This window comes from Rhinolophus hipposideros, assembly GCF_964194185.1.
Source record: "Rhinolophus hipposideros genome assembly, chromosome: 2".
NCBI classification, from domain to species: Eukaryota; Metazoa; Chordata; class Mammalia; order Chiroptera; family Rhinolophidae; genus Rhinolophus; species Rhinolophus hipposideros.
Window position 1 is genome coordinate 46,838,157 of NC_138048.1, and position 9,942 is coordinate 46,848,098.

The window sequence follows — 9,942 nt, forward strand, 5'->3', positions numbered from 1 at the left end:
CTATTTGCTAAGCCGCAAGGCTGTTTGATTATTTAGTAATGAACATAGATGGATATTAATTTTCTTAACTCTTTCTGTCATGGATTCTCCTTAAGGGTCGGGGTGACTATACCTCACAGTTCCAACTTCTGCCTGGAGATTCTCCCTCGCTATAATGAGTTTTGATGCCACCTATCCAGAGTTAGGCCACATTTCACAGGTTAAGGGCACAGTTCTCCACAAGACTGCCCTCACTCAGACACCAGCTGCAAGTTCTGGGATTTCCAGGCCACTGTTTAACCCGCTGACTACAAATTCAGGGGTTCCCATTGTTCTCTCAGGTTTGATAATATACTATTCTAGAATGACAGGATTCAAGAAAGTGCTATACTTACAATGACCGTTTTATTATAGCAAGAGGATACAAATCAAAATAAGTAAAAAAGTAGTTTGTGCAACAATGTGAATGTACATAATGCTACTCAACTGTACACTTAAAAATGGTTAAAATGGTAATTTTAATGCTATGTATAGTTTTCCACAATGAACAAGTAAATATGAGGTCGGACAATTAAGTTCACGAACTCATCCTAGAGAAAGTGCTACACACCTCATTGCTGAATATCACTACGGTCACCTTCAAAGTACTCCCCTTGGGAAGCTATGCACTGATGCCAGCGCCTAGTCCACCCTTCAAAGCAATTTTGGAACTCTTTCTGGAATGGCCATCACAGCTGTCGTCGTATTACACTTGATGTCATCACAATGTCTTCCTTTCAATATTTCCTTTCACTTCCTGTAAAGAAAGAAGTCACTGGGGCCAGGTCAGGTGAGTAGGGAGGGTGTTCCAATACAGTTATTTGTTTACTGGCTAAAAACTCCCTCACAGACAGTGCCGTGTGAGCTGGTGCATTGTCGTGATGCAAGAGCCATGAATTGTTGACAAAAAGTTCAGGTCGTCTAACTTTTTCATGCAGCCTTTTCAGCACTTCCAAAAAGTAAACTTGGTTAACTATTTGCCCAGTTGGTACAAATTCATAATGAATCATCCCTCTGATATGAAAAAAAGGTTAAAAACATCATTGCAATAAGTTCTCAAACTTAATTGTCAGGCCTTGTGTATGTAACTTCATTTTAAATGAAAGTATCAAGGGAAGAATACTGAGCTGTGGGAAGAATATGGAGTGAGTGTGTGAGAAAGCTCTGTGGTGGCAGTAAAAACAAGTTGAATGCCTTGTCTTGTGACTCTCTCTGAAGACTACTGCACAGGAGGCCTCCTGGGGCTTTTATGGGGGGTTCAGAAGGGAGCCAGGACATGCATATTTGTCTGGAGTAAGTTGGGGAGGGGAACCTGGTAATTTTAAAGTTTCCATTCGAGTTGTGATTAGACTCCACACTGTTGTGTGAAATTAAAGAGCAGACAGATTTATTAGGCAGTGTGACCAGTTTTCTACCTGAGTAACCCAAGGTTTGATTTGTGCAAAGTCCTGTACAAAACCTGGGCTGGATTCTTAGTGGATGAGCCACTGCCATAGACTCATACTAGACCCCAGGATATCTGAGCTGTAAAGGACGTTGGCTGTGCCTTCCTTTTCCTTGAGGACACTGAGACCCAGGAGTGACATGTACTGGTCCAAGTCACAGGGTACTAAAAGATTGAAGTAGGATTGTAACTCGGCTCTCTGGGCCGCTGGTCAAGTACTGTTTTTCTAAAATAGTGATACCAGCACTTTTCTAGTCAGGATTTGACTATCTTCACTCAATCTCTCTTCCTGTTCATTGTCCAACTGCTCCTGAGAATTGGTGTTTGGTCATTATGTTTTTGATCCATTGCAGGATTCTGGTTGCTAATACCTTACCTAGAATGTTTGCACCTGTATTCCATATGTGAGATTATAGTTTTGTTTTTGTGTTACTATTTTTCACATTTGGAGATACATATTTTTTCATGTTTTAGTAGCTCTGAAGTCAGGATGCGGCTGACAATTGCTGTCGGCCAGGCCTGAGTCCCGACATAGCTGTCTCTGCCTGTATGAATTTGTCTGAAACTGTCCACGGACACCTGTAGCAAGAGTAAGAAAGCTATGCTATGGCACCAAAGTTTGCCAAGTGAATGTCAGCAGTTTGGAAAAAGAAATCCCAGAGACCATAATGGGCCCTCCTTCTGGGAAAGGCAGTGTTATCAATGCTTTTTTAAAAATTAAAAAAATTTTCAATTACACTTAACATATAATATTATATTAGTTTCAGGTATAGAGCATAATGCTTAGACATTTATATACCTCACAAAGTCATCCCACTGATAAGTCTAGTTTCCATCTAACACCATACATAGTTATTACAATATGATTGACTATATTCCTTGTGCTGTACTTTACATCTCTGTGACTATTTTTATAACTGGCAATTTGTACTTATTGCCCTTCCCCCTTTATACCCATCTCTCCAATCCCCTCTTATCTGGTAACCATCAAAATGTTCTCTGTATCTATGAGTCTGTTTTCTGTTTGTTTGTTCATTTATTTTGTTTTTTAGATTCCACATGTAAGTGAGATCACAGAGGACAATATTGTATGGAAAAATACAGACATCAGCAGCGTTCACTTGAAAAGTGATTCAGAAACACTTGAGAATGCGTATGAAGATGTCTTTTTTTTAAATGAATGTACAATGGTGACAGAAGATAAGTAATCTTTTAAAATAAGCCTAAAGCAGTGCCTTCGCTAAATTTAAAATAAAAATTCTAAGTGCTAAGGAAGTATTTTTGTAATGTACATAAAATAATGTGAATTTTACAATGATTGGTATCTTAGATGAAATATGTCAACTATATATCAAGCTTTATTAAACGTTCAAATGAAGAGAGCCCATTTTTTTCTCTAGGCTTTGAGCTAGAGATGTTATTTAAAATAACATCGCAATTAACTAAAGATCAACTAACACTCAGCTGTGAACCCATGTCATCTTGGGGACTTTGCCAATGCAAGGTTTTTAAGTACCATTTCAAGTTTTTTATGCTAATTGGTCTATTTGTATTTTCCTTATTTCAGGATTCATTTGAGTAATTTGTATTTTTACTAGGAAACCACCCATTTTCTTTAGGATTCAAGTTTGTTGCCATAGGTTCTTCTTATACTTTTAATTTTTCCTCCACCTGTAGTTTTCTACAGAATTCATAATTTTATCCTCGTCTGCTTGTTTTTTTGTTAATCCAGCCAGATTTTAGTACTTTTTTTCAAAGGAGGGCTTTTGTATTTATTTGTACTTTCTACTTCTTTTCTATTACATTCATTTTAGCTTTAATTTTGATTAATTCCCTTTTCCTAATTTATTTCAATTTACTTTGTTGCTCTTTTTTCTAATTTTTTAAGGTAAAAGCTAACTTTATTTTTGATATTATTTTCTTTACCAATGAAAACATTTAAGGTATATATTTCCTTCTGAGTACAGTTTCCACTGTGACATTTGGGTTTTGGTAAAAAGTGTGGTTTTTTTCATTGCTTTATAGATATAATTTTGTTTTGATGTCTTCTGTGCATGTGTTTTGGACATCTTTACATTATTTTTAACTTTATTGGATGCAGATCAGAGAATGTGGTTTTTAGAATCTGTTAGGGTTTTCTTGTCAAATGTGACTAATTTTTGTAAATATTCTATGGGAACCAAAAAACTGTTTTGTTGTTGTTTGTTTGACAGATATTAGATTCTATACATAACTATTACATCAAGTTTATTGACTGTATTATTCAATGCCTCTGTCATCCAATATTTGTTATATACCAGATTTATCCAATTGTGAAGTATTAGTCTTCCCCTATAATAATTACACTGTCAAATTATTAGTATAATTTTTACCTTATATATTTAGCTGTTATGTTGTTTGGTATATACATATACACATTGTCAGTCTATAATGATCTCTATATTTTATCTCTATATCTCTATCTTTATATCAATCTATTTACTACCACTATTTTTTTCTTCTTTATCATCTCGCACTCCCTGTTATGGTAAATCTGTTGTTTAGCTAGAGCCTCTTCTGAAGTATTTTCTTTAATGGGAATACATAGGTATTAGTCTCTGACTTCTTACATATCTGCAAGTATCTTTCTTTCCTCTGACAGCTGAATGATGCCTTGGCTAGTTAGAGAATTCTTGAGTAGAAGTCCTTTTCTCTCAGAAGTCTGCAAATATTATTCCAGTAACTTCTAGTTGCTGGGGCTACAGATAAGAGGTCTAATTCTGTGTATATATATGTGTGTGTGTGTGTGTATATATAATAATAAAGCAATTGTTCTTTCTATGTGGAAGCTTGGGAAAATTTCTTTTTTTCCTTAGAGTTCAGGACTCTTACCAGGATATTCCTAAGTGTGTGTGTGTGTGTGTGTGTTCATTGATTCAGCTTGAAATTTGGAGAGCCCATTTGATCTGTAGACTCAGGTATTTCTTGATCCAAGAAAAATTCCCCCTTTTATATGCTTAATTATTGTCTCTCCTTCCTATATGCCTTTTTCTTTATCCAGAGATCCTAATATTGTATGCTAAGCCTCTTGGATGTATCCTCACGCCTCTACTTTTCTTGCATGATTTCAATTGCTTAACATCTTCGCTCTGTACTTTATTTTCTCCATTTGATCTTCTAGCCCACTAATTTAGGTCTTAACAGCAATCATTCTGTCCTTTCATTCATGCACAGAATTAAATTGGAGAATCTTTTTTCTTCCCTTTTTCTCCCTCCTTCTCTTGCTCCCTCCCTCCATCCTTCCCAACCTTTCTTCCATTCTTTCTTCTTGGCTGCAGAGGTCATTTTTTCCTGCACTTGTGTCTTCTTGGCATATGTTTTATCTTTTCTGATTGATCTTCCCCTCCGCTACTGAGCCCCTTTGGATAATCCCTTTGTTGACTCAGAGAGGCTCAGGGCTGCCTATAGAGTGTCCTAAGAGGCTGTCATAGTCACAGACAGGCGGAAGGCAAGTGATCTCCTCTTTGAGCTCATTGTATGGAGATAGGCTGTCCACAACATTGCTACTGAAGCAGGGAGGAAGATCCTGCTCCCCATTGCTTTATAGATATATAAAGCAATGGTGTTTGTAGATTGCTTCAGCCTCAGAGGCAGGGAGGACATGGCCCACCATTCAGTTCCTTCTTGTCTCCTTGGGACCAGAAAAAAGCCACACATTCATGTAGGGTGGAAATCAGCCTTTACTCTTAGGATTCGTAAGATCTCTGAGAGCCAAGTTTTCCCTGGATTTGTTTGTTTGTTTGTTTGCTCTTGTCATGGGCATTTCCAATGATGGTGTCTCTTGTAGTCCTTGGTAAGGGGGTTCTGGCACCCTTTCTTTCTTCCAGGACTCATACAGAGCCCACAGCCTCACTTTCATTCATACATCCATAGGCTTTAACTGCCATTTGAGAGAAGATTGGAGTTGCTAGTTGGTGAGACGGCAACTGTATTGAAATTGCCATCTTCTCAGTGTTCTAGTTCTCAACTACCTTACTAAGCCCTTGGAAGACATGACTGTTTCTGTATCCCCCACATCTAATTCTGTGACCTTCACACATCATTATTATAATAAAGGTGGAGAAGAAGAAAGAGAAAGAAAAGGAGAGATAGGGAAGGAAAGCAGGATGTCAGTGACAGAAGTCTTCAGCGAAGCACTTGTCTTTTGTTTTTTTTTTTAATACCAAGGAATTTCCTTAAATCAGCATCTGTGTCTAACATGAACTTCTCACCTTCTTTCTCACTGCCTAATTTTATGAGGGTATGCACCCATGGGGCCTGTATTTCTGGTTCTGTTAGTGCATCAATGATTGCCTAATCTTGTCTTGGTGCTTATGGTTGCACAAAGTAAAGAGATTGGATCTGGATACCTGGGGCTAAGGGGTACATATAGGAAAATCACCCTCATCAGGGTTAATAGGCTTATTAATGACAAGCAGATCCCTCCAAACCTTGATTTGAGAAAAGAGACATCTGCTTTATGTCAGAACAATTAATATAAGATGCTCTAAGATAGCTTTGGCTCTGCATCTCTCAAGGGAGAAAAACAATCTATCCTGCCATAGTGAGCTCTGCGCTTCCTGCAGTGTCACCTAGAAGCTCATTTATTCCTCTTTGGGCCACATGGTCCAGTGAAGGTAACAGGCACATTCTGCTGTCTGTGCCCAATGCTCAAACTGCAGTCTTTGGGGAGATATGTGTATGTTTGCATGGATATTGGTGTGTGGATGAATATGTAGGATTGCATAAGGATTTGGGCTTATCTGAATGTAAATACTGATTTGACTCAATTCAAGTTCCTCTCCTTAACAGTACCTTGAAGAGACCATCTGACCTGAGAGAACATAAGGATAACCAAAAACAAGTAAAAGAGTGAATCTTCCCTTTGGGATTGGTTTACAATTAACATGTACATACATGTATATGGCAATTTACAAATAATATGCATATTTAACTTCACTGTGACTCAGGTTTCAATCACCAACCTTCCTCACTGGGGCACCCATCAATCAGCCAAGAGTGGCTAAGGAAGCACCTTGTCCTTCTTTCCTCCTCCTGGATACATCACCTCCTCTATCTCCACTTGCCTGTCTGCTTCTCAGTGTCAAGGTTGAAAGCTTCACTGTCAAGAATTCTCTTTTCTCAACTCATAGACACAGACAATAGTTTAGTGGTTGCCAGAGGGTAAGGGGGATCAAATATATGGTGATGGAAGGAGAACTGACTGGGTGGTGAACACATAATGGGATTTATAGATGACGTAATACAGAATTGTACACCCGAAATCTATGTAATTTACTAACAATTGTCACCCCAATAAATTTAAAAAAAAAAAAAAAAAAAAAGAACCTGGCTGTGCAAGTATGGAATAAACCAAAGCGTCTCCAAAAAAAAAAAAAAAAAAAAAGAATTCTCTTTTCTCAACTTATCACAGCTTGATGTCTAGTTCTTTTGTTATTGGCTTTGTGTCTCACATGCATAGAACTGTGATCCTGTTGTTCTCTCATTTTTCTCCTCCTAATAAGTGTTGCACAAACACAGGGTAGAAACTGTTGAAGTGTGACTCCTGCATGCATTGGTTTTTATAGCAGTGGGAGGAGTTTTGGATTGGGAAAAAGGACAGCAAAAGTACTGAGAGGAAGGGAGCAGCAAAACTTTGGAGCCAGACACAGGTGCCAAAACCACATGATGAGTAGCGCACATGTGCATGGGTACATGCACACACAAACTCACACACCATATACTTTGTTTTACTCGTGTCATGGTGCCTCTCTGCTGACAAATCATTTAAAGTTGCCTCCATATCTAATCTGGCTTGCACAAATCACAAGAACTTTAAGAAATACTTCCTCTAGTGACAATTGTTAAACTTCAGAATTGCTGAAATAAAATCTGTGAGGATTTTAAAAATAATAGGATAAGTCTCACCCTGATGGTTGACTTGTCCTCTTGTGTGAAGTGATGGGATGGTGACTTCTCAAACTCTTTGATTCTGAGATCACTTAGAACTAGAGCAAAATTCCTACAGCAGGCCAGGGTTAAAAATGTTCTTCCAACTACACCACAGCTTACTTCATAGGCATCTAGTAGTCATCTGATTCATTCTTATCCATTGCTCAATTACACACATGCCTTTCTTTTATGAGAAGCTGTCCTCAGCAGAAATAAGAACACAGATTGTTTCGAAGCCGCCCATTCACATGTCATCCACTACAACAAACCCTGGGAAGTGATAGGAAGAGTAGAATTTTAATGGCCGATTGCAAAGTTCTCACTGCTCCACTAACGCTGCCCCTGGCTGCATGTGCATTCGTGTAGGGGGCAAGTTAAAAGACCCACTCAGCGATGACGACAAAGGTGTGGTGTGATGTCAGAGCTTGCAGATGTTTGAGAGCTACAAAAATAGAAAGGAGTGGTGAGCACAGATAATTGTAGGCTCTTAAAGTTAAGAGGAGCCTCAGACGTCATTGTCAACGTTACAAAGGCTAAAATAAGGACCCAATTCTAAAATGGTAGCTTTCTAGCTGTAACATAAGCTTAATTTCCAAGAAGTTAAACTTACTTCACATATCTTTATTTCGTTCAGCTGTTAAAACCCCAAAGCAACATTTTAAATCCAGTCTTTATTTGTAGGAAGAAATATTCACAGTAACATTTTAAGAATACTTTCTTTCCCATGAATTTCCACAGCATCTTGAACAAGTTTATTTTTCCATTAAATCTTCCATATATTTAGAGGTCTTAAGTGATTATTCAGATTTAAGCAGTAAAATAATCATGTAGTCTGAGCTATATCTAAAAGACACTTGGGTAGATGTTATGCCTATTGCTCATAAAAATGTGTAGTTGCATTGAACTTTCCTGTTTCTTATCAAGGGAATATGTTTATGGATTAACTATAGTGTTTTCTTCTAGGGAGTTTTTTTAAATCTACATTTCCTTATTGTCATGCAGGGACTCTGATCCCGCTTTCCACATAAGAACGCAGGATATGGTGAGACCAAAAAGGAACACCCACGGAGCCATAAATAGGGAAGTCATAACACTATAGTCTCGCTGGCGGCTGGGTTGGAGACACAGGAGGCAGGACCACACGATCCGCAACCTGCCGTCCGCTTCTCTGTCAACCAAACAACCCCTTGCTAACTGCAATCCACGTCTGCTAGCTCAGCCACGGCAGTCATATCAGTGGCCAAGGGCTAACCAGTAACAACTGATGGCCAACTAGTCACAACTGATGGCCATCTACTACCGGAGCCAGCACCTTTCCACGTGAGCTCGAGAGGCTGGAAACTGCTCTCTGGGACTCTGTCCCCACACTTATCTTTCTTGCTAATGTTAGCCATGTGTTTATCTGTGGTCAAAAGAACCAGTGAATGACTTGAGAAAGTCTTCCTCACCTGTGGAAAGGCTATCTCCTGCCTTGTGGCTACAACCTGAAATATTTGACCAAGCTATCCTTTCATGCTTGTGTCTGCTCAGGTTGATCTCTTTGCTGCTGTTGCGTTCAATTCAGCCGATACTCTGACTTAGCTGCAGTTGGTTTCAATACTGCCAATCCACTTGACCATCTTACATTCTCAAAACACTTTCAGTTCAGAAAAAAAGGTGACTGACATGGGGAAGAACATTGCATTAGCCATCAGGGCCTGGTCCTAAGTAGGCATTCAATTAAAAAAAAAACTTTTTTAAATAGATGAATGGATTCTAAACCCAACTCTGTCACTCTTTATCTAAGAGAACTTGGACAAGTCGCTTCATCACTTCAGGCCCATTTCTTCATTCGTTAAAACCCTAGTCCACTGACATCAAGTTACCAGGAGGGGACTTTCACTAAGGAATTACCTCCCTTGCTGGGCAACTGAGTCACACAAGGGAGTTTCTACAACTGGTGCTGCCGAGACTCTACTTCTAGGGATCAGGTTTCAGTTGTCTGGGGCTAGGACCCAGGTATTTCAGTATTTTGAAAACTCCCATGGTGATTCTAATGCTCAAGTAGCGTGAAGAACAGCTTTCCAGAAGAAACCCTTCTAGCACCTTTTCACTTCCTATGGCCCAAGTCTGCTTAGATGGCCAAAGTCTAATGATACTTGTTCCAAGTTTCTCTATTGGGGAGCACTGTAGGGTTTAAGATTTGACCTGCCATCCTTTGGATCTGTGGTATGCTCTGGTCAGCCTGCAGAATGCTACCGAGGGGTAGATAGCCCCTGTAGGGGAGTGTGTGATTTGCTTGGTTACATTCAACTGAAGGAGACTATCAGCTCAATTCTGATTTGATAAAGCTGATATTTAGATCCCTTTCTCAAGTCTATTATCAATTTCTTTGTTTCAATCAGAGGAGGGAAAGGGTGTGATAAACCACACCGACACGCTTCACCAAATCTGGTCTTACCTCAGCGTCAGAGGATTAAGTAAGGCAGGTTTTTGAATGTGCTTTGTACACAGTAATGAGCTACCCAGAT